The sequence below is a fragment of the Haliaeetus leucocephalus genome, unplaced genomic scaffold (genome assembly GCF_000737465.1).
Source record: "Haliaeetus leucocephalus isolate CR32 unplaced genomic scaffold, Haliaeetus_leucocephalus-4.0 Scaffold306, whole genome shotgun sequence".
NCBI classification, from domain to species: Eukaryota; Metazoa; Chordata; class Aves; order Accipitriformes; family Accipitridae; genus Haliaeetus; species Haliaeetus leucocephalus.
The window spans coordinates 3,194,342-3,219,308 of NW_010972742.1; the positions used below are offsets into that span (position 1 = coordinate 3,194,342).

General features: G+C 57.6%; 1 protein-coding gene across 2 annotated transcripts in view; it reads right to left on the minus strand.

Moving 5' to 3' along the window:
- RXRA (retinoid X receptor, alpha) overlaps positions 1-24,967 on the minus strand; it is a 114,723-nt gene that overhangs the window by 71,117 nt on the left and 18,639 nt on the right. The window lies entirely within an intron of this gene.

The following is a 24,967-nucleotide window of genomic DNA, read 5'->3' on the forward strand; positions in this document are numbered from 1 at the left end:
GACACTGCCGCCGACACGGGGACCGTTTTAACAGCCTCGCCTCTCCTCCATCCCTTGTCACCGCTGTCACCGCGTCCCCTTCCTCCCTCCCACCCCTTTCGAATTAGCAGCCATCGACCTCCTCCCCCTGCGGAGCTGACATTAATCCGGCAATGTTTGTTTAACAACAGCTCCCATTGATCTGTAGCCTGATCCCCCAAGTCAATACAGGCTTTCGCAAGGGTCTGGAGTGCAGGATCCGGCTCCAGAGTGGCCCGTCAAGCTAAAACGGCTGCATGGGCTGATAGGATCAGATGCTGTCAGTGCTGCTCTGGGACCCATTAGCTTTAATTAGCTGATGATGCTGTAGAGGCCACATAAAACAATGAAGGGGATTGATCCCTCGTGTAACACTATTGACAGTGGAGCTGCATCTGGGATCAGTTTGGTGCCGGATGCATCTGTAGGGTCTATAAAACCAAGGCCTGTTTTCTTTTTCTTTTTTTTTTTTCTTTTTCTTTAATTTTAAAATCCCATAACGGTAGGACTGCCAGTTTAAAAGCAAGAGCAAAAAAAAAAAAAAGAAAAAAAGCCAAAAGTCAACCGCAGGGAGCCCTCTCTGATTCCCGTTGATGGTAAGTTAGGGCACATTTAACCACTTCCACCATCCCTCCCTGCCAAAGACCCTCGTGTGTATTGCACACGCTGATCATTAAGGCATGCAAGCCTGCTTCCAGGTCACTGTCATTAGCCCCGTTTTCAAAACAAGACGCCAGCTTTCTCCATGTCCTTTGCTCTGAAGGGCACATCAGTCCCCAAACCACCTGCTTTCTGCAAAGCTCCCTCCCTCTGCGCGGTGTCACCCATCACACCTGCAGCGAGGGACCAGGGTGCCACAAGGAACACGCTGCACCAAGAAGGGAACCCAAAAATACCGGGATGCCGCAGGGTACCCTTCCCTTTTCATCTCCTCTGCCGCAATCATCCGGCTGAGCATCCCCACGTGCCCCCCACACGCAGCGGGGATTTCCCCTGGGGGACTGAGATGCTGACAGCCAAGTGCCTTTACATCCCAGGTACTCCCTTGCGTTTGAAGAAATCCCAGGGAGATAAATGCACAGTCATTATGAGCAAGCACAGCCACAGCTCTCAGCGCAGTGAGCACCTCCCCAGACACCTTCCAGCAGCACTGGAGGAATCTCGCAGGTTTCGCCGCCCCGAGCTCCCTTCTTTAACCCCCAGCATTTAGCAGACGCAGCCCCGCATCCCGCCGCGTCGCAAGCCCAGGGATGCAGGTTTTCCCAGCCCAGAAACAGGGCCAGGAGCCAAAAACTCCCCTGAGGGAGTCCCCACAAAGCGTGTGAAGAGGAGGATTTACATCACCTCTCTCCCCCCTGTCTCCCAGCAGGCAGCAGAGCCCAGGACCACAGCAGAGCATCCCTGCCCGCAGCAGCTCCTGCCTGCAGACATCAACCCTTGGGGGTCTCTGGAACCATCTCTCCCCGCCATCCTCACCGCAGCTACAAAAGCTCCCTCCAAACTCCCCGAAAAGGCGAGGCAGACAAAACTCAGCCTCGCAGCCCTCCGGGGAAGGCAGCTCAAAGCTTGAAGGCAGCGGCGGGCAGGGCGGCAGGAGCGAGCATGCTGGGGGGGGAAGCACATGCCAGCCGCCCGGCTCTGACGGCTGACACCCTGGCGTAACACTTTCCAGATGTGGCTGCAGGAAGACAGAAGCAGAGCTGTTCCCTGCTGAGGAAGCTGGAAACGGTCGGAGATAATGTGGAATTCCTGAACGGGAGCCAGGGCCGGCCGGGGCCGGGGCACAGGGACAGCCAGGGAGAGGCAGCGCGCCGGGGCTGATACAAAACTCCTCTCTCTTTTGTGTGTGTGTGTGTTTTATTTCGGGAACTCTGCATGTAAAAGCCCTTAATTTATACGCTGTGTGGGTTGACGGCTGTACCCAACAAATGGAACATTTTCTCCATACCCTTGTGTGTGTGATAAACAGCCGCTGCGGAGAGGCAGGGAACAGAGCCTTTTTCTTCACCGTGATAAATACGCTCCCAGCAGCTCCGAGTTTCTTGGCTTTGAGATTATTATTTTTTCCTCCTTCTCGAAGGGGGAGGCCTCGGTCCCCTCGCCAGGTATTCTGCACAGCACCCGGCAGGCGAGCGGGGCGGTGGGCAGCGCGGTCGCTGCCACCAGTCCCTGCCTGCGCTGCCTGACTCGCCTTGACTCCTCTTCCTCCCCGAACGGCGCTGAAGCTGACGTAGTCCCGTTTGCCAACCCCGCTGCCGGCGGCTAACAGGGGAGCTGAGGCCAAAAGCAGCAGGGAGCAGTCCCTGCTCCACACCGGGCATAGACAGGCACCCATCTCATCCCATCCCGCTGCAGCTCCCTCTCTAGAGTCCTATAGAGGAGGCACCCCATGCAGGGTGATGATATAGGACTCACGCCATGCAGGGTGATGATATAGGACTCACCCCGTGCGGGGTGATATAGGACTCACGCCACGCAGGGTGATATAGGACTCACCCTGAGCAAGGTGATATGGGAGGCACCCACTTGCATCCCCATCTCTCAGCTCCCGGGCTGCTCAGCGAGGAGCTGCAGGTACCACCGTAAGACAGGTTTTGGAAAGGGTGCTGCCTCAACAAGGGAGGGAGGGAGCAATGAGGGGATCGCTGCAGAAATCCCCATGCACCATCACTCGGAGGGGGGGAACCCAGAGAGGGCGGGTGGGGAGCAGAGGACAACAGGGTACACAGCTTCAGCAAACACCCAACTTCCAGACATCCCGTAACTGCTGGGCAACCTGGGACAACGTACCCAGCCCCTCCAGCGAGCCCATCCCATCCCACCGCTCCGGCTGCCCCATTCCCACCAGCGGTGCAGCGGCCATCCCAAACCTCACCGGGTCACAGCACCGGGCAGCTCACCAGCAGCAGCCCACCAAGCCACACCAGCAAGTGGCTTTATGGTCCTCCACCACCCTGTCACCCAGCGAGCCGGGGTGCAGACCACCCAACGACTCCCCTGGCACCATCAAGCCTATCACTGAGCATCTATTATGCAACGGATATAAATATCTATATTATACCTCTGCACGCACATTGCATAACATGACATACATTCGTCTTTGGTGAAATAAAATGCAGAGCTATTTGGGGTGCCTTGTGCAAGGGGGGGTAAGGCTCCCCAGCACGCCGAGCTGCCCCAGCCGCAGTGAGCCTGGGAAGCCGCTGGGCAGGAGCACGAAGCATCTGCAGAGCCGCTGCTCCCAGCAGGGATCTGCAGCACAGAGCCGCTTCCCCCGCCACCAATGTATTTGCACAGCCGGTCCTGACGGGAGTCCAGTTAAGCTGGCGATAATGGACTTGCAGCGGGATAAAACGGATGTTTGCTGTGAGCGAAAAAAAGGACCCGAAGCCAGAGACGAGGCCAAAGTCGGGAAATTTGCCTCCAAGTCAGCCGTGGCCCACAATATCAGCACTCATGTGCAAAAAAACCAAGAATTGCAGTCGGTTTTGCAAAACGAAGCCCTGGCCTGGCTGCAGCGAACAAGTGTGGGGGCCCCCGGTGTACCCCGAGCTGGCTGCCACATTCACCAGGACAGCCACCGCGCACATCCCCCCGGCACACCAGGGTGTAACTGGTCCCCAATAGCCAAAATCTGCCCCTCTGTGCCTCTCGGGGACCCGATGAGGTTGCTGCAGCCAGCGCACAGGTGCCCAAGCCAAGGTTTCAGCTGGCAGAATTTCACCCCATTTTTTCCTCCTGTGCCCCAGGAGGGTGCCGGTGCCGGGGCACGGTGGCACCCACGGCCATGCCAAGCTACTCCCTCGGGGCCACTTGCACCCACTTAGTGCCCAAACTCTGGCTGGCTCCTGGGTGAGAGGAACTTCAGAGAGCTGAAGCCCAGGATGAGAAAACTGGCCTTTCATCCAAAATCGGGGAGGGGGGGGGGTGTCCCATTTCTGGTTAAGGCAGATATCTTGGAAAAACAGCATTTCCTGTGGTATTTCAACACTTTCTTTTCTCAGACAGAGCCATCTGAGAGTGGCTTCCAGGGCCGTTGACGGGCTTTGGAGCAGACCCAAGAGAAGAACAACCACAAGGAACCGGGAGGGTTTCTTGGAGCATCACTCAGGGGTTCGGCTCAGCTGGCACATGGGGCATAAACGGGGCTGGCGCACACATGGGTGACACGGGGCAGGGGCAGAGACCGCAGTGACAAAACACCAACGAGTTCAACCGGGAGCGCTGCAAATGCCTCCATGTTGGCAGCCCATTGGAAATTGGGGTATCCCAAATGGGCTGACAGCTATTCCCGTTTGTAATCCAGCCGATGGGGAATTCAGGCATCCATCGGTCCAGCAGCTTGGTATATTAAGTATTTCCAAAAAAAGGCAGTGTCTCCAAAAAAAGGAGACCTCGGCGTTGCTGTTTTGCCACCCGTTTCCTTACGGCATTGCTAATATTCCCCAGGCATCTGCAGGAATGGGATGGCTCAAGGGACCATGAAGAGGCTGGGGCACACTTCAGCTCAAGGGATGCTTTGGGGTCCTTCCAGAAGAGCAGCTGGTGGTTCTCCAGTCCAAAACCCCTCCGGTGATGCCTGGGTGACGGCTGAGGGGTCTCCTGCATGCTCTGAGAGGACGGGCATTTCTGCAGCGCTCCCCCCTCCAGGCGATGCCCAGCCTGTCCCCCGTCATGGCAGAAAGTCAAGATGGAATAGGCTAAAGAAGGCAAATCCCCCCGTCGTCTCCCAAAACGGCCCTTTGGTGACCATGCAGGGGCTGCAGCTTTCACCGCAGTCCGTAACACCAAAACATCTCCCAGGAGCCTTTTGGAGAGCTGGAGCCAAGCCGACAGGGAGACCCTGGGAAGCAACTTGGGAACAGGGACCAGCTCCTGCCCTTCCCACCCCGTGCATCCAGGGATCTTCACATTGGCACCTACAACCTGCCCCGTGCACGGATCCAGCACCCTGCTCCCCGTCGCCACAGGGCACAGCAACAGCCTCCCCCAGGGCGAGCAGCACCCACCTACGAGACCTCCCCAGCTGCTCCAGGGATGCCCAACCCATAGGTATTTTCCACAACAGTCACATCTTTATTTCCTTAAGGGACAGCCCACCGGGAACGGCTGCCCCGGCGATGTTCTCCCTCCGCTTGGGGCAGCGGGTGGGTGGGCGAGGGGGAGGCTAATGAGCAGTGCAACCGGCAGAAGTTACCATTAATGATTTTCCCAACAGATCACACCACTCCCCTTTTAACCTCTGTTAGCGAGCCGAAGTCCTTGAATTATACAGCCGAGTGCACCCACCCCACCTCCCTCCAGCTCTGCCCATAAAACCCCTCACGCCGGCCGAGCCCCCCGTTTTCCCGCGGGAACATGGCAGCCCAGCCTCGCACCCCAGCCGCTGCCACCGCCGGCATCCCGAGATGTCGAAAGGCAGCGAAGCTGATGCTGATGGGCATGAAGGTCAGCGGAGAGGGAAGGTCGTCTCTGGCAGCGGAGCCGGCCGCCCCGCGGGCAGCAGCGACCGCCGTGTGCCCGCTCTGCCGGCCCTGCCTGCGCCAGGGCATCCCTTTCCCAAAGTCTGTCCTGGGGGTTTGTTTGAGCAGAGCTCAGATAAACCTTGTAAATGCAGCGTTGGGGGAACACGAGAGAAAAGCAAACCCATGGCTGTGTTTATCCTGAGCAGCGCTGTCGGTACCTCCGGGTCCCAACGCTCCCCTTCCCTGCTGGCATTTCCACCGTGAAAGCCAAAGAGGTTGGTCATCTCCTGCTCTCCCACCTCTCTCCAGGGAAAGTGTGGGGCTCTGGCAAGCTCCCAGTGCAATGGGAGGAACAGGGATGCTTTTTGCTACAGCGGGGTGTGATTCGGGATGGTTCAGCACATGGAGATGCACCAAGTGACCCTTCCAGCCAGTCCTCCCATCCCATTCCTGCTTCACTGCTGGGGGAAACCGAGGCACGGAGGGACCCTACCAGGGCCGAACAATTCCCAAAGACCAACCCATGCTACAGCACTGCCCTTTCCTCCCCACTGCAAAACCCATCCCTGGAGGGCTGCAGCCACCCCCCCTTAGCAGCATGAGCCGGCACTGCAGAACCCGGCGAGGAGAAGAGCCGTGCCCCTCGGTGCTGCTCCCTGACCAGCCACGGACAGGCCAGCATCGTGCCCGCGTCTCTCCTCTGCTTTGCCCCTTTTTTCTGCCTGCAGTCTGTACCGAGAAAGTGCAATGTTCACGCATGCCTTGCGGTCCGCAACCCTGCCGCCTGGCTGCGTGCGTGCACACACGCGTGCAAAAAAGCCGCCCGTAATCTCCTTTACATCTGCTGTTCCTCGCTCGTCCTCACGTGAGCGACCCTGTTGTCCACCAAAGACGAGAGGAGCAATGCAAAATCACTGCCTCGGTTCCTCACCGCTGTCCCCGCACAGCGAAGGTTGGGGTGCACGCACGTTCCCGGGGGGGGCACGACTCCTTCCCAGCCCCGCTCCGCAACTCCAGGTTTGCACGGCAGCCGCGGGGTTTGCAGAGAAGGAGAAGCCATGATCCGAGCAGGACCTGGCTGGACGAGGGAGAGGAAAACCACATGTCCAGGGACACGGGAGTGGGACTCAAGGAGGGACGGGAAGGAGCCCGCATCCCGGAGCACCGTAAGCTCCAGCCTTGATGTTCTGCCCTTCCACTTCCCCATCTGTAAATGGGGGGGTTCACCCTCTCCCCCCTGACCTGGGAGCAGAACACAGCCCCTGAGGAGAAGCACGAACCCACCGCGTGTCCCATTCCTCCTCCGACACCTCCTCCCGGCCGGCGCGTGAGCGATGGGGGCTCCAACCGAGCGGCTGTCGCTCGTGATTTGTGGCGTTAATATTTCAGGGGAGGGGAGGGAAGGGGTGACAACGGCCGGGGAGAGCCAGCTCTTGGAAGTCAACTAGCAGGGTTATAGCTGAAGGCAAAGCAATAACACTGATGGATCTGAGGAGCTGGGGCGGCAGTGGCCGGAGGAGGAGGAAAGGAGAGAAGAAAGCAGACAAGGAAGGGTGACAAACAGCATAAATACATCCTGCCTTTACACGAGGTCGCTTGTTACGGCCGTTTCATTAATTAGCCCTATCCTGCACCAGGGAGGGAGCATCGCGCCATCCCCGAAGGGGACCAGGGCTGGCAGGAGAGCCAGGCAGCCATGGGACAAGGGGGACGAGGGGCCGCGCAGCCGCCGTGCTGGGCTGGATCCCCAGCGCTGGGAGCGTTTCCCTGCCAGCCGCTCCGCTGCCGGCAGCCGCCAAAGCTGCACCCGTCCATCCCACGCGCCCACGGGCATCTTTTCCTGAGCCTCTTCTGGCTGCCGGGGGGGGGAAGCCGCAGCTCAGCCAGCCCCGCTGCCCCCAGCCCCGATAATATCACGACAGCCCCGATAACGCCCCGACAGCCCCAGCCCCCTCCAACCCGGCGGTGGATGGACTCGACAGCCGGAGCCCTTTTTAAGACCTGCAACACTTGAGAAGCTTAACGACAAGAATATCTCCATTATCCGCACCCGGAGCCCTTGAGCAGCCCCTGCTGCTCTCCGGCAGCTTAAAGGATGGGAATTACCGGCGGGGGCACCCCAGACCCCTCCGCGGCATCCCCCGCCTCCGGCTCCCGCCGCCGGCTGTGCCTCTCTTTCCGAGGGACGACGAATATCCATCTAAACCCTCCTAATCACCACCCCGGTCTCCTCCCCAGCGCTTTTCACACCTTCCATCAGCAGCGAGGCATGTGCGACTGGCAACGGGCCACAGCCAGGCCCACCGCGGCGCGGAGACGGTAACATTTTGCTGGGAAAAGGGCAATTTAATTATCCTGTCTTCTGTTTCGTGACAACACGGGAACATGCTGCTCAGTCACAGAAAGCACCATGCAAGCAAACGGCAATCCTGCCTGGCACTTCCCGGAGCTGGGTCCTTGCTTCCTGGCTTTCCGCCGGCGGGAAAGAGGGGCTGGGAAAGGCAAGCAGATGGGAACGACGGAGTTAAAGCAAAGCCCCAAACCTCCAGGTTTTTCAATTGTCCAAAGAAGCAGGAAAAATGTTTTTGTTGTCCAGCTGCAATGCTTCTTCCGAGCTCAAAGCAAGTGCTGTGTCTCATCTGGGGGTTGTTTGGCCAGCGCGGGTCTATTTTTACAAGGAAAATGGTATTTTGAAGGGGAAGGTCGATCAGAAAAGGAAGAAGTATTAAAAATACTGCGGTCCTCTTTTGGGAGATCAAACTATTCACTGAATCCAGCCAGCCTGCACAAGCCGTGTCTGACCTTCCAAAGCACCACTTACCAGCAGATTTACTAGTAAAATATATTAAATAATATAAAATATATTAAATAACATAAAATATATTAAAATCCACCCCTTAACTCAGCTCTACCCACAGGCAGGAGCGCGGTGTCTGTCCTGCTGGGTGGGTTGCAGTTGGGACCTGCTCCGTTCCCCTGGGGACATGGGGGACGGGGATAGAGGATGCTGCCGGGAGCAGCTCCCGCACCATGGGGCGGACAGGAGAGTGCTGGGGATACTGGTCCTGCCCGGCTGAAGCCCTGCAGTGGCCGGCCAGGCTCGGTGCAAGGGCAGTACATGTGGCGCGGTGTTTGTTGTGACAGCAGCTCCATTAGCACCGAGAAGCCAAGCCGCCTTCCCAAGGACGTGGCGCAGACACCCTAATTAGTACGTTAATGAAACTCGTTGGCTGGGAGACAGCAGGTGTGAGAGGATGGAGGGGGAGCTGGCGTGTCGGTGCAGGACAATGGCAGCCCCAGCACCAGGGTGGCTGCACCAAGGGACAGAGTGACCACCGGGCTCAGAGGCAGGGTAGGAGGATGGAGAGCAGCAGGAGAGCCCGGCTGCAGCGGGGCACGGCTCCTTCTTGCTCCTCTGGCCGAGCAAGGTCCTTCCAAGATCCCCAAGTGCCGCTGCCGCTTGCAGGGCGAGAGCTGCAGGGACAGTAAATAAGCATGAGAGGGAAGAAAGGGACTTTCCAGATAGGAGAGTTGTCTTCACGTCACAGGGGAGAGAAGGACAAAACAGATTGGTGTGGGGCACACAAATGGGGCAGGCGGTGTGCCGGCTCAGTCGAGGAGCCTGGGTCCCTACAGCAATGCCATAGCCCCCCATAACCCCTGGCACTAGGAAGTTCCCACGCCCCAATGCAAACCCAGTGACGATCTCGGCGATGAGCTGGTGCGTCCCGCGATGTGGGAAATGACCTGGCAGCCTGGCTTACCGACCGGCGACAAAGCAGCGAGTTTCGTGTCTACCCAGGAGGGCTGGTGGTGGCACCCTGGGGACACCAGTCCTGCTCCCCGGCCAAGGGGCTGTGTGCCGCAGAGCCCCAGCGATGCCGGAGAGCCCCGGGAGCTTTCCTCCAGTATCCCCTTAAGAAGCAACTTGCGCTCTCGCAGGTCCCCCCGCTTTAATTTTCACTCCCTTCCCCACATCCAGGAGCAGAACGCTCAGCGGCTCCCGGCCCCAGAGCCGCACGCAGCCCCTCGCTGCAGGTCAGGAGCGATAACAGACTGCGAAGCCGCTTTGGAAGTCCCCGATGCGACAGTGGAGGCCCTACAGTGAATGCCTGATACCAGGCTGGGTGACAAAAGGCATTTCTCTCTCTCGGAGAAATCTGTTCCCCCATGCCCTGTTGGGGAGCAGCCAGGGCTTTGCTTTTCGCAGCGCCGGCCAGCCTTGCATCAGCTCAGCTCCCCGAGGAGCAGCACGGCTATCCCCCCCCCGCTCTCCTCCTGCTTCGTCTTTTCTACAAGCGATGACTCACGAAGCTCTCACAGGGCTGTGCCATCCCCAAAGCACGCAGGCGGTAGCCCCGGTGCCCGGTTATCACCGCCCCGGCGAAGGACGGGTTAAGCTGGCCCCGCGTTGCCCCATCTCCAGGCAGGGTGCTCAGCGGGGCAGCGATGGGTGCCGCCGGGCAGGTGGGACCCCGGCACCCCGAGTACCGGGATGGCTTTGTGCACAAACTTACATTAACCGGCTCTGATGGCTTCTTCGAAACGGCCGCCGCGGGGAAAGCCCCAGCTGGGTACACCTGCCCCTCGCCACGGTGGTGGCAGCCGGGGGGGGGCCGGGGGGGTACCGGTCCTGCGAGACCACGGTTGGGGCGACCGCTGCCTGACCCCCTCCCTGCGCTGGCTCGGGGTCAAACTGACCGAACACCTGAGCAGGGCTGATGGTGGCCAGAGGGGCTGGCGATGCAGCCGGCCGCACGCTCCCACCTGCTCCCCGAGCTGTGCTGAACCCGGCTCAGCACCCATCCGAGCCCTCCCTGGCCCCCCAACACAGTCCCGGGGCATCATTGGGGTCAACCCCACTCACAGGCTAAAGCAGAGACCCCCCCCCAGACTGCATCATCCCACTGCTCCAACCTCCTCTCCCTCAGCAATTTGCACATGGGCTTTAATCAGATGCGCATCCCCACCACCACCACCGCTGCTGCATCCCACGGGACGTGCGAGGTGGAGCGTGGAAACCAAACGGCCTGGCATTTAGGGTGATGCCAAGTCAACCCTTGGGCTCGAGGCACACAAGGACCGAGGAGAAGCCGGTTCCCCCCACGGTGCTCGGCTGTGCCTGCCAGGGGGACCCCACAAAAGGGGGGACCCCAACCTGCAGCCCTGCACGGCTCACAGACACGTCCCTGCACCGGAGTCCCTCTGTGCCGCTGCCCGCCCCGGCTGACCGTGGAGATCACGGCGCGTTTGCACACAGGTGAGCAAGGAGGAACAAGCTCATCTAACTCATCTCTCCCGTCTGTCTGCAAAAACACGGCCACGCACATCCCTAAGAGGTGTCTGAACTGGAAACGAGCAACAAGAGTCCAGACTTCAAGGATGTTGACATTAGATGCCATTTGGGATGTTTTTCTTAATCAGGTCCATTGTCAACACTCAAAAATGTGCCTCTGACACTCTGGGGATGCTTATTCCTGACGCTCTCTCAGGAGCAGCAAAAATGCAGATGATTCAGCTCCAAAATTATCGACAGTGGGATGTAAGGCTCCAAGCAGATCTCTGGCTATTCCTGGGCAAAAGCTCAAAGCCGCCTTTGCTTCTCTCTCCTCTTCTTGAAATCATCAGAGAATATATTCCCTTTTTTTATTTTTTTTTTTGCTATGAATACATTCTTGTCCCTCCCAGCCCTGCAAGAAGGGAACGGAGCAGGAGCTCTCAGGACAGCTGCCCCGCTCCCCAGGGCTGTGGCCGCTGCCCGTGCTGGCCGGCAGCCCGGCGTGCCAGCGGTGCCGGGGCACACGTATGCCAGGAAGGGCAAACACGATCCCGACAGCCTTTCCCATCTGCTGGGAGGATTTGCACCGACTCACGCCGGGGCTTGGACCACGGTGTGCTGCTGCCGCTGCTATTTTCTCTCTGTTTTCCTAGACATTTACACTTCCTCCCTTCACCCACAAGATGGTTTCCAGGCTTCAGTTCTCTTCCCTACGGCAACAAAAACCCAGCCAGGAAACCTCAACCCACTCGCCCGACTCTTTCACGGGCAAGGGAGATGGTGGGAAGCCCCAGCCCCTCTGGGCTGGTCACTTCAGCTGGCCACAAAACTATTTTAAAGCAAAACTTTCGACACTATCATAAAGCAAACTTCGCCGTATGTGTGGCTCCTCTGGGTCCAAGGCTGGGCAGTCCCCAGGAGCATCACCGGACCCTCAGCGAGAAGAAGGACACCGGGAGAAGGAAGGGACTTGCAGAAATCCCCGTTGCACCAGCACCCCAGCCCAGCCAGGGTTGAATCCGCTGGGCTGGAGCGTGGGACAGATGCTGCAGCCACCCCACTCCAACTGCAGGTACACCAGGGATGCTGCACGATGCACTCGCTTCTCCTAAACTACCGAATTTGTTCGTCAGGGAAAGGACAGGGCAAAGAGTGGGTGTCAAAGAGGAAAGGGTGAGGAAGGATAAGAGAGCAAACAAATCATACCAATTCAAATCAAAACAGGCCACGGAAATGATTGCACTTAAGCTTTTCACGCCTGGCTAATTTTTTTATTATTCAAAGAAATTCCTGTTTTTGTTTTGCCTCCTCGAAGGAAGAACCAGAGGGGAGAGAGCTCCTCCAGCAATCACAGATAATAACCACCGCGGAAAAAAGGCTTCCTGCTCAAACAATGGGAGACAATTAGCACGCGCCCTGGTGCGGGAGCATCTTTTAATCTGCCCTGCCTTGTCAAAACAAAAAAAAAAAGAAACACTTCGCGGGAAAGAAGGCAGCAATTAGGTATTTATTTGGGGTCGGAAAGCCACACCGCGTCCCACGCTTTGCTGCCGCAGCAAAACGGCGGCATTGCAGGATCTCCGGGGGAAACCGGGCTGGGGATGCTCCAAGGATGCCAGGCGAGTGCGAGCAGCAAGGACACGCTGCTCCAGGCAGGATGCAAGGTGGCCTCTGGGCTCACGACCACGTTGGCATCCCTCGTTTCAGCTGCGTTTCTGCTCGGGACCGCCCAGCGGCGAGGGACGAGGAGCAAACTCTGATCAAGCTCAGGCTTCTGCAAGACTTTGGCGCGTGTCTTTGTTTTTTCACGGCGCTCCCACGCAGGTCACATAAAGCCACCCATCGGCCTTAGAAGGACCTTCTCCCTCTAGGATGGCTCTCAGACGCCAGCGGAGGGCTGAAGCCCTTCAATAACCCACCACGCAGCATCCGAGATGCTTCTCCGGCCACTCAGCCCGGTGCCGAGGCCGCCCGAGGAAGAGCAGCCTTCCTCCCGCACCAGCCGCTGCTCCTTTAACTCCGCTGTCGGAGGCTCTGGGAGAAAACACCCGCGCTGAAAATCCAACTGTGCGTCATTCAGCTCTCATTTTGATTGTTAAAAATTCATTAATGAGAGCAGATTGGTATTATATCGCTGCCTTAATTAAAGAGGGCTACGGAACAGCATTTTAAATAGCAATGTCATTTTCTAAATGACACAGCTACATTATAAAGAAAAATACTTAAACAGAACTTGAAACCAAGCCGGTTTCTTCTGATGGCAGGGCTCATTTTGGCTTAAATTTTTAATCTGCTCGTGAAATATTTACGGGCAAGGAAAGGGATAATGTTTCTCCAGGTGTACGGTTCCCCTCCTCCAGCCCAGTCCCCCGCGAGGTTGCTGCGGGAGGAAGGCTTCACCACCCAGCGAAGCTGCTTCTCCATCCTCCTCCATGCAGGACCCCACGGCTGCAACCCTTCCCAAGACCCAGGAGCTGCACCGAGCCCCGGGAGACTGGGAAATCCCAAGTCCCACTCAAGTCCCTGCTACATCTGCACCCTTTCGCCTAAACCCCACTGGATTTGAGTGGAAAATGGGCTTTTTTTGGTGCCTTTCTTGGGCCAAGCATTTCTTCTCCACCAAGGGCAGAGGGATGACCAGGGCTGAGCGTGTCCGTGCCTGCGGTGGGTGCCAGCGCCCGCTGGCTGGGTCCCTATAGGCTTGATGGGGAGGCATAGGGATGGGGCATTGGGATGCAGCACGGCTTCAGGCACCGGCCAAAAGCATCCCGCGTCAGGCCACGTTCAGATGCCGGATCTCCCCCTCTCACACGCAGATGCCCAACACCTCCCTCCTGCTATTTAAGGTGTTTCATACACAAACCTCCTACAGCCTACAGCTAATTCCACGCATTTAAGAGCACAGATTCCTCCTGTTTTCCATTTAGGAAAAAATCTGGTCACCACTTCAAGTACTGGGGCAGCAAATGAGGGAAGAAAACAGCGTTATATGCCTGGATGCAAATTCCTCTGCAAGGCAGCGTGTCCCCCTCTCCCCCATCCCGCACGGCCGCTCACCCCCTGCACGCAGCAGCCTGGGAAACCAGTCCCCGCTCATGCCAGCAAGATTTTCCACCAGCATTAGTGGAAATTAGTGGCATTAGTCCACGCCTGCATTTCACCAGCCAGACAGAGTGAACTCATAGAAAAGTCGTCCGTACGCCAAGTCCATTGAAACCGGTAGCACCGTGCTTTGGCCACTGTGCTCAGTACAAGCGCGAGGGCAGGGTGAGCCAGAGGACAGGTTGCTCAGAGGCTTAAACTCTGGGATCTGCCTCTCACTAGCTTTTCAGATGACCTTTCAGATCTTAGAGACAGCCCACCACCCTGCCTCAGTTTCCCTTCTTGCCAAACACCGCTGCCCGTCTCCTTTTTGCAGGCGCTTTTTATGGCTTTTACCGGGGCCAGGTGAGCTGGGAGGCAGGGGCTGATGCTACACCTGGCCGTGGGTGCCCGTGGTGCCCCTCACACTCTGCATTTGCACAACAACTTCCAAAAACCCAATGTCACAAGCCCGCGGGGTGGCCTGGCATCGCTGTGTTAGTTTTTTAAAGGCGAAAAGATTTGGAAAACCACCAAGAGAGGGGCAACGGCAACTCCTCCGCTCCTCCTTCTCCCTTGCTCTCCACGGGAGGGATGCTTACCTCCATACCCCACGGACCCCCATGGGAAAGTGAAGGGCAGGAGCCGGCACCACAGAGGACGTGCCCAGGGAGGTGATAACATGCCCAAGGGATGCACACCCCGCTGCAGGAGGGTTCGGTCCAAGCCCTTCGCCATCCAAGCATCCCTCTGCCACCCTCCGCCCCGTGTCCCCAGCTCCCATTGCTTCCCCTCCTGTCGTGAGAGGGTGAGACTGTCCAGCTGGCTCGCAGAGGATCTGGACAGGCTGTTTAATCAGGGAGAGCGATTCGGCTGTAATTTCTTCTGATAAAGTATTACAGATGCTACATTTCTAGCCATCTGGCAGCAGGCTGCGTTTCCTGCCTCTGCTTCTCGCGCTCTCGGAAGAAGAGCGGAGAGAGGGATCAAAAATTAAAGGCAGGATGACAGGGAGGGCTGTGCTGGGACGGGAAAGGGAACAGGGCAGAAATTCCCATCTCCCATCCCTCCCGATGCCACACTGCCCATCCCGCAGGCTGGCAGCTCACAGGCACCGCTCGGCAGAGGATGGGACCAGCGAAGAGCACATCAGTGTCCCCAGGAAAAGCAGAGCAAGTGGGGCTGGAGCTGTTAAAAGCCAGGCTGTCCCTGGGCAGGGCAGGGACAGAGCCCCCGGACCATCCTCAGCTGGAAACCCATCCCGGCGGGATGAAGCCCCTTGTCCCCGGCTGCCCCATCCTTCAGCCCCAGCACAAGCACCAAACCCTTGATCCCAATCACAGCATCGGGGAAAGCATCCGCACCCATGCTAATCAGACCGGGGAGAGCCCAAAACCAAACTCAGCAGAGTCCATCCAGCCACACCACCTAACGAGTAATTTACCCCGAGACGAGCAATCCGTCAGTGCGGGGGGAGGCTCTGCAAACAAAAGGCAGCTCGCTCAGATTTACCAGAGCCTGAGCAGAACCGTCGCAGGGTTCAGCGCATTAAAAATAACTGAAGGGAAGGGCTCGCACTTCATTACTTTCGACAGAACTGGGTCTTGGTCACGCCAAGTATCTGCTGGGGAGCAATCATGGCACCGCACGCCACAGACCTCCCTCAGGCCACTCAGGTGTGAAGCCGAAGCTAAACGGGGCCAGGGATGAAAGGGGGCTGCCGGGGACTTTATTTTCCCCTTCTCCCTGACCTGCCGCTGCAAAATGTACAGATCCCTCACGCTCAGCACCCTTTGCATTCCTGGTCGCGCTCTCAGGACCGCATCTCTCCATCCCTGTTTCGGGGAGATGGGGATATAGGTACCCCCACGAGGGCTGGGCAGCACGGCACAAGGCAGCAGCGATGGTTTCATCGGCAGCACCGGGCTGCAAAAACGTGGGAGATGCCTTGGCAGAGGGTGCCGCTGATGCCGGTGGTGGTGCGTGGGATAACCAGCCCCGGTTGAAGTTTCTTCGCAAACCACAGAGAGTTAAAGGCTGGCTGCGGCCCTGAAGCACGAGGTTTATGCATATGTAGCTAATGTAATACAATTATACATTAATATATAACTAACAGTCACGGTAATACAACATTACAGTAGGTAGATTATCCCATCTCCTGTAATTTATTATTGTTATTTGTAATCCATTAGTGTCCAGAGCTGAACCTGGGTCAGAGTGCAGCGTCCTGGCAGGCTTTTGCTCGCCCCGGCAGGAGCGGGCAGATGGAAGCCCCTCCTGCTACGGGGCCAAATCCTGCCCCAAGCTCCTGCGGCAGCAAGTCCTGCGCAGAGACCTGCCTCCCCGCTGGGACCCCACTGCCAGGGCTTGGGGTCCCCGGTGGGACATGTCCACCGACACTGGGTAAAGCCACAAGGCTTTGCCCACCCAACACTCCCCCATGCCTTGCCCCAAAATACTGGGGCCAAATGGGCTAAGGGGCTCAGCAGGTATCTGGCAGGGGTATCTGGCAGCCCCAGTGCTGGGCCACCGCCTCGCCATCACTGCAGAGCCATTCCAGTTGCCTTTGAGGGGAAGGAACAAAGCCCAACTGGTTTCGCACAGCCACCAATTAATCTTGATCGACACCACCCTCCATAGTGAGTCATCCACCCGAAGTCAATTTACATTTTTATTAAATCACACAGGAAAATTAGAAGCGTTATTACTTCCCTCCAATTCAATACGTGTTCTGTGTTCCCCCACCATTCACCGTGTGGGAAAACATCCCGGCATCTCCGGTTTAACCATTCCTTCCCAGCACTCCCCACCCCAAAGCATCCCTCTTGCGTAGCCTGGAATTAAATCAGGCCGGCCTTTGCAGGAGGGGAGCAGGAGAGAAACCAGATACCTCCAGAGAAAGCACAACAGCCGGCGATGCCGCTACCCGGGGAAGGAGGACCACCAAAGCCAACGGCGGCAGCCCCCAGCACGGCGCATGCCTGGACACACCAACGCGTGCCACGGGCAGCCCCACTGATCCGGACCCTGGAGGGACCCCACCAGCTCCAACCTGCTGCTTTTCTCCACAGGGACAGATCCTCCCACTCGTGTAACCGTCGCAGCCCTTGGACAAAGCTGGATCTGCCCCGGGAAGTTCATTGGGAGGGAAAGGCAGATACGTATGCACCGCAGCAGCCGGGCAATCAATACACATTTATATCCATCCTTAAACCCATCCCATTCTGCCATGTCTGCTGTGCGCATGATTATATCATCCTCGCTGCTACAACACAAGCATCTAAATTTGACATCAATTTATTTATGGTCTCCACATGATACAAGTAGATCCGCGAAAGAGCAGGAAATGTATCTTTGGAGAAAGATAAAAACGTGCGTGTGCATGAGCGAGACCGGAGGGCTTCCCCAGGAGTAGCTGCGTGTGTGCGCGAATCCGGGTTTGCGGCGCACGCCTCTACGCTGATGTGGCTATTTAGTGGGGTAAAACAAGAGGAAGGTTCTCCTATCACTGCTAGAATTAATATTTACTTGAAGGGAAAGCCCAAAAGCTCCCAGTGGGACCACATCTCCGTTCTGCTGGGGACTGGAATGGAGAGTCCTTGCTCTGAAGAGCACTTAATCTGACTGGGTCAGAAAATTATTTCTCAAGGATGAATGCTTCTATGATGGAAGTATTTCCCAAGGATGAACGCTGATTGTTTGCAAAATCCGATCAATTTGGACCTTATTTCCTGTGGACGGAGCAAGAGGAAGGAGGGGAATTTCCATTTTGCGATTAAATTCCAAAAGTACTGTATTTTTCTCCTAAACAGGGACAAAAGCACGGTTTGAAACCTCTGCACTTCCTGCCAACGGGGGAAGACTCCAAGTCTCAACCACACTCTTTGCAATTCAATTAGCTGTGTCATAGACAAGGACCGAAAACCGAGCGACTCGCCCGTGGCCACGCAGGAGGGCGAGCAGAGCCCACGCCTCCCCACCACCTCCACGCACCGTGTCCGAGCTCTGATCCCCACCGCTGTTTGCAAACCCGTCACTGCGACTCTCCAAACTCTTCTGCTTGGAGACGTGCGCGCTGCTGCATAAAAATGGGGGTCTCTGGGTGCCTGCAAGCTGCCGGCCCCTTGGCACGGTTCAGTGAGCAAAGCGGGCACCGAGCCGGGCATGGCCATGGTCTCATTTCTGCCTGTCCATAAAACCCGGCTGCCTGCCCGTGAGCCTTGCCAGGCGCTCAACACACCAGGAGCAGAAAGCTCCCAGGAGCACCAGCTCATGGCACGGGGATGCTCATGGCACGGGGATGCTTGTGGAACGAGGATGCTCACGGCACAGGGATGCTCATGGCACGGGGATGCTTGTGGAACGAGGATGCTCACGGCACAGGGATGCTCATGGCATGATGATGCTCGCGGCACAGGGATGCTCGCGGCACAGGGATGCTCGCGGCACAGGGATGCTTGTGGCATGAGGATGCTCGTGGCAAGTGGAGCCTTTTGGAAACACGCTGCCGTTGAGTCCCAGCTTTGCAAACGCCCAGCACAGCCCTTTCTGCTTCTCTGGGCTCTCCCCCTGGTCACCTCTGCGCAGATCTGCTGGCTCAGCATGGCAGCGCCTGCCCCCACCCCTACGTCTGGAAGAGAAGCCACGAGCGGAGACGGGAGAGGGAATCCCCTCGCGAGCGAGGTGCAGAGCCCTGCTAACGTCCCCACAAGGCATGCTCCTCCTCGGGGGGCAGCCGCAATGCAACTTTGGATTTCCCAGCCTGCCTGAAAAGGGCCTTTCTCGAATTCCTCCAATGCCTGCAGCGCTTCTGAAGTCCTGTTTTTCCACTCCAGCAGCCCCCCCTCCTTGTTTTCCTTCTCCGGCTGCTGACCCAGATTTCATAATGAATGAATCCATGCAGCGCTCTTCAGACTTTAATTATTTTTTCACTTTTTCTCATCATACATTATGCATCAATAAAAAAAAAAAACAACACACCACAGCACAATTAATTTAAGCTTGAATGGTTAACTCCTGCCTATCACTAATAGCAAAAGTGTCTGGAAGTTGCAGCTCTTATTTTAGACCTTGCATTAATGTCAGGGATGAAAACAAACAGTTTTTGAGAGGCTGCAGTAGCTTGGCTAAGACAGCAGATGACAGCTAATGTATTTCTTCACAAGAGCTTCTTTTTTTAGGCTATTTACAGTGAAAACCTGCCACGCACCTGCCCCTTCTTCCCCCGCTCTCGCCCACAAGCGAGCCCTGCGCGCGGTTCGGGCAGGATGGCGATGGGACCCAGCACGACCCTGGGCAGGCTCAGCCCCACGGCCGCCGCAGCCCCACGGGGTTCGGCCCCCCACGATTCGGTGGGTGCCGTCCCCAGGGGTCACGCTTCCCAAGTGGGTGACAGCTGGGTTCCCGGGGTGCAAGCCCACGCGCGCGGTGCCCGTCTCCGCGACGCGAAGGCGCTTTGCAAACATTCATGAATGAACGCTCCCGGCAGCCCGGAGGAAGGTTATTATTAGCCGGCCGGGAGGTCTGAGCAGCAGAGAGACTTTTTTCTCTCCGCTCTGTCGGCTCAGCCTCAATGCTTTCAAAGGGTTAGCAGCGACCTAGCGGAGTCGGTGGAACCCTGGCACATCCCGAGCATCCCTCCCGGGATGCAGGGAGGACCACGGCTGTAGGGATGCTCCCATCCTGCAGAGACGGACCGGAGCAGATTTAACGCCCCGGCACGGTGACCAGCTGATTTTTGGCACAAGTACAGCCATCTCCTCTCAGCGAAGAGGTCCCAACGGATGAGGCGCTTAACCACAAACCTAATTACTGTCCTCCTCCCCGCTCCTCAAGCCTGCCACTAGCGGAAGGCCGGATTTCCCTGTGCCTCCTCTCCGCTCGCGGCTGTTTCTGCCAGCGCGGTGCTGCCTCAAGCGCGGCGATGGAGCAGCTGCAGAGGGGACCAGAAGCCCACGCTGGCTGGAAATTACGTTAATGGCTGGTTCACTGGATCGGCGTAAAAGCAAGGGGGTGTCACGAAACAGGCCCTGCTGGGAGAGGCGCAGAGGAGAACGCGGCGGCTCGTTTTCGAATCAGACATCCATCTCTCCCCTCCGCTTCCCAGCCATCGCCTCCTGCTCCGGGAATAGGTGCCTTTGGGCTGGCACACCCATCCCACAAAGGGCTCAGCACCCTCTGCAGAGCCCAGCGCCTCACCGAGCCCACTCCCACCCAAAGGGCAGCCACGGCACAAGCAGGACCAGGGGAAGCTCCCATGGGATCCTACCCGGAGCATGGGTGATGCTGGGTGGGGGAGCACCCAGTGGATCTGGGGCAATGGAGGAGCAGGAACAAACTCCTCCCTTCCCCAGAACCGCAGGGACGTCAGTGGAAACCTCCCAGCTCACAACCAGCAGAATGCTGTCTCTTTTCCCAAGGGATAAGATTTTAATCCCTCCAACCCCCAAGCCAGGGAAGCCTCTGAGCCAACCCCCCCCACCGGGGTGGACTCGCAGGGGATGCTGCGGGCTCGGGGGCTCTGCCGGCTGCGCCAACACCTCTCCCTTCCAGAAACACAGGGCCAGAAACACATCCCTGGCTGAAGACCAACTCTGGACCAATTCTGACCTTTCCAGCTGAAATCCCAGCCCTGCCACAGGCAAAGGCAGCACTGTCCTGATTTAAGCATGGTCAGGATCTGACCATCTATCTGCCAAGCTCTGCTTGCAGCCCTGCCTGTGCAAGTCTCTTTAAAAAAAAAAAATATAAATCAAAACACAAGCAAACACAAAAAGCCCTAATTTGATCGCATTCATCTGAACTAAAATCACCTTTGACCTAAATTCCCACCCAGGCTGGAATTCAGCCTCTGCGGGAGAAGGATTACGGGAGAAAATAGCCGTGCACGCACGGAGAGATGCGGGCTCCTGCTCCCACCCGGCCCCGGGGTCTCTGCCTCCCACCCTGGGCAGAGGAGAAGGAGGACAGGAACCCCCAGCATGCCCTACCCAGGCCAAAAACCGCTTGGGTGTCTCAATTTATGTAAGTTGGAGTTAATTTCATATTATCATATGATACTAAAGCTGCCTACCTCTCTCTTCCATCCCATGTGCAAAACCTGCGAGCGGAGCTATGGGAAGCATATGGAAAAACATCTCCAAGCACAAACATCCACCTACTGCGTGAGCTGTTGAAAGTTAGAGAGCTATCCAAAAGAGGGGGATCACAAAAGAGGTTTTAACCAAAAGAAAACAGCCTTGTGTATATTTTTTTTTCTCCTCCAAAAACACCCAGAGACTGAAGCTCTGCCTAAACACATGCCTTGCATTTTTTGCTACTTCTGGCGGTTTAAAAGGCAGCTCGTAGCGTTCACCGGTTTTGGTATTAAGGTAACAGCCAGAATTATTCCCGCTCTGTCATTAGGACCAGCTTTCCAGCCCCTCCGAGCCAGCCAGGCTCCCGCAGGTGAGGAGGGTTTGGTGGCTGCTCGGGGGGGTCCCGAGCCGACCGCGGGCTGCTCCCGCACCACGGCTCATAACCTCGCTCACCGGCTCGGCCGCGGCACCCTCCGAATTTGTCAACACCTTTGCAAGAGTTTTCCTGGGGAGAAGGGAGAAAGGAGATTACAAAGTGCTGACAAGCTCGCGGGATGTTTTCGAGATGCCCTGCGAGCTGTCAGCCTCCGCTGAGCATCTTCCCGGGGCTGCGGGGAGAGCGGGGACCCCACGCCGAGCCACGGCACGGTCCCCGCTCGGCAGCGGGAGCGAGCGGCCAGCCCGCCCGGGATGAGACCGTCAGGTCACGCTGGGCTGAGTCACCTGAATCTTACCAGTTCTCATCAATCCTTCTGGCAAGAGGAACAAATAATCCTCGGGGAAAGCTGTTTTTGGAGGCTGCTGAATTGTTCTTGGCACTGCTCGGAGAGCTTCAATTCGCTAGAAAATCCCAAGCATTTTAATATAGCCAGAATACTCGCTCACAGGATGACTAGCCCCACCGCAAAGCGGGATCCAGCCCATCGCGGGGACGCTCCTCCGCTGCCTTTTTAACGTCGAGAGGGAAGGACGCCCTGCACCCAGCTGCAACCGGCCGCTTGCTCAGCACAGCCGTGGGTCCCCAGCACGCAACCAGCCCCCGTCCCCACAGCGCTGCCGGGTGCCATCGGACCGGGTGGTTAATCCTCACCTCGTCCCCACGCCGCTCTGCCCTTTCCCGTATTGACTTTGGCCAGCGGTAGCCGCGTCTCTTCCGTGGGGCCACCTCGCAGGTGGTCAGCCGACGCCGGCAGCCTGTTTTCCCTTGGCCCAGAGGAAAACACCTAATTATTATTTTTTTTTTCTTTCTTCTATTTTAAGATCCAAGGCCTAAAATTAGCTCTGCTCGCACAACGGGCCTCTGAGATTTAATTCCTTTCCCTCCCCCAAAAGCTGACAAAATAAGTTGCCGTTTGCAGCGTTTCTACAAACTTCCCAGGCCATGAAAATAAGCAAAGAAACAAACAAACAGCAAACACATGAGGGCCAAACGGTTTTGTCCAGAGGGATTTAAAAACAACTGTACCTGCACCAACCCTGCCGCCCACCTACTCGCACCCAGCGAGGAGCCCCAGCCCAAGACCCCCGAGGGCTCCTCTCCCTCTGCAAAACCTCCACCGCGCTGCAGGTACCGCAGACGCTGCTCAGGTGCTGCTGCTGCTGCTTCTGGGGACCACAGTAAAAAGCCAACAGACGCAAGATCGCCTGCGTGGGCAGCAGTTACCGAGAGCATCACGGCTACAGCTGCCTCCCCCAAAAACGCACGCGGGGATGGAGCAGGCGGAGAGATGCTCAGACTCCAAAGTCCACGGGGTGCAGTTTGCTCTCCCGGAAAAGCAGATCGGAGCCTATGGTGGGATCTGACCCTACCACGCCTGAAACCCCAGGTGACTGTTCACCACGTCAACAGGAGCAGAATTAGCCCCCAGCTCTAGTCACAGCCCTGATGCTAACGCACCTCGACTGCGGATGCACGGCTCCACACCTCGGTGCCTCAGTCTATAAGGTGGGGCAATTGTACGGACCTTGCTCAGAGCAAAACAATTAGTTAATATTTGTTAAGTGCCCTGAAGTTAATTAATTGCCATTAACTCATTAGCTAGATTTTGACCTCCTAAGCCCAGCTTTAAGCCGTGCCCCGCTAGGCAGGGGCTGGTGTCCTCAACGGGCTCCGTGCGCGCAGAGCCCTTGCACAGCTCGTCACACCGGTGCTCCGCAGGGCATTTCTGCACGGCTGCACAAGGCTGGCGAGCCGTGCCACCGGCACCCTGCCCGGTCCTCCTGCCCGGGGCTCCCAGGGGAGATTTTGGGGCTGTCCCCCATGGGCGTCCAGCCACACCGCCGAGCGCTGCCCGGCTGCGCGCGCGTAGAGCCGCGTGGGCCCACTGGGGGCTGGCGAAATGGAAGCAAATACCCATCTGGCGCTGGATTACCTGCCATATGCTTCCCATACGAACGTGTCTGCCTGCAGCTCGGCGCGAGGGGAGGAGCGCACCTTCCCCCTGCGCCCCGTGACGTCCCGCACCCAGCCACGCATCCCTCCCCGCGGCATCCTCAGCCGGGCTGGTGCCTGCAAGAAAGCAGCAGGGGGAAAACCTGCCAACAGAGTAAGCACGGACACCCATGCCCTCTCCCTGCGTGCATACAGCCGTGGCCATCTCCCCCTCCCCAGTAAGCGATGTCTCTCCCTGGGGGAGCATCCAGCATCACCTGAGACGGCACTAATTCTGCTCGGTGGATGCAGCACCCGACTGCTGCAGCTGCATCCCTGCAGCCAGTGCTGCGGCATGGGGCTGGGTCTCCCCTCTCCATCCTCAGGGCAATGTTTGCTCAAAGCACTGGGTGGGAGCCAGGAGCCAGAGCTGCTTCCCCATCCCAAAACCACAACCTCTGCCCATCCTGCCAGGCACTGCAGCGCTTCCAGGTCTCAAGCCCCGTGCAGGAGCGATGCTGCTGGACCATGGTGCGGCCCCTCAGGGACGGATGCTGCAGGCAACAACCAGCAAGTAAGCGATACTGGTCTCTACTGGAAAAATCACCTGCCAGCCCTCTGCAGGAAACCCCGGCATTTTATTTCACCCCACGCAGACCCAGCGGCACGTCCTACGAGCGGCAGCATCTCTTCGCTTCGCAAAAGCGCCCCAAGTCACCGTCCCGCGCAGCCGCCCTTCTCAACCGGCTTCCCAGGAACAAATCCACGCGTGCCACGGGAGCAAAACCCACGCTAGCGCAGCGGGCAGAGCCCAGCTCCGGCCACCCCACGCCGGCTCCCCAGGCAGCCCCGCCGCCGGCCGGCAGCAGCCCGGCACGCGAGACCGCGGCCTCGGGAGCAGCCAACATCAACAAACTCACGTGTGAGCGACAAAGGGGAAAAAAAACTCCGCGAGGAAACGATATTCCGCTCAACTTTTCCCCGGCGCATATTGTCCATAACGCCCCGCGCGGGTTTGTTTTATTTGTTTTAATTATGAAAACATAGCCCGGATTGTCCTGCTGGCTTGGGCAAGCTCCGTCCCCGAGCAGGGGAAGCGAGCTAGCAGTCCCGCAGAGCCACGCTGCGTCCGGCAACCCTACAATAAACAAAGGACCCGCTGCACCTCGCCGGCCTCATCCCTGCCCTGCGGAGCTGGAAGCTCAGCGCAATCCTCAGCGGCCACGTTATCGCTCTAGCGGGCTGAGCCGGGCTTAAGGGCAGGAGCGGTTCGGGCTCCCTGGGGCTGCGGCAAGAGCCCAGCACCGTGCCGGTGTCCTGTGCCGGCTCCACAGCTGGGAGGGAAAAAAAGCACCCGGAGACAGAAATATCGCACACTTCAGTGGCTGTTTCCAAGGCAATCGTGTATCTGGGTCCGTCAGTCCTGCGTGTCGGGGGCTGCAAGCCTTTCCGAGATATTTATCCCCTTTCCTATCCCCTTTCCTTTTTTTTCCCCTAACTGTCTTAACACCAGATTTTCTCGCCGATGTCTCCATTACCGCTGCTTTTGCCCTGACACACCGGTGCCATTGCTCCATGCTCCTACTGGGGATGTCGGGCAATGGGGCCAAGCAGGAGGCACCTTCTGAAACTATTTTTTTTTGCATCAGAACGAACCTTTCCTTCTCTCACTTCCTTC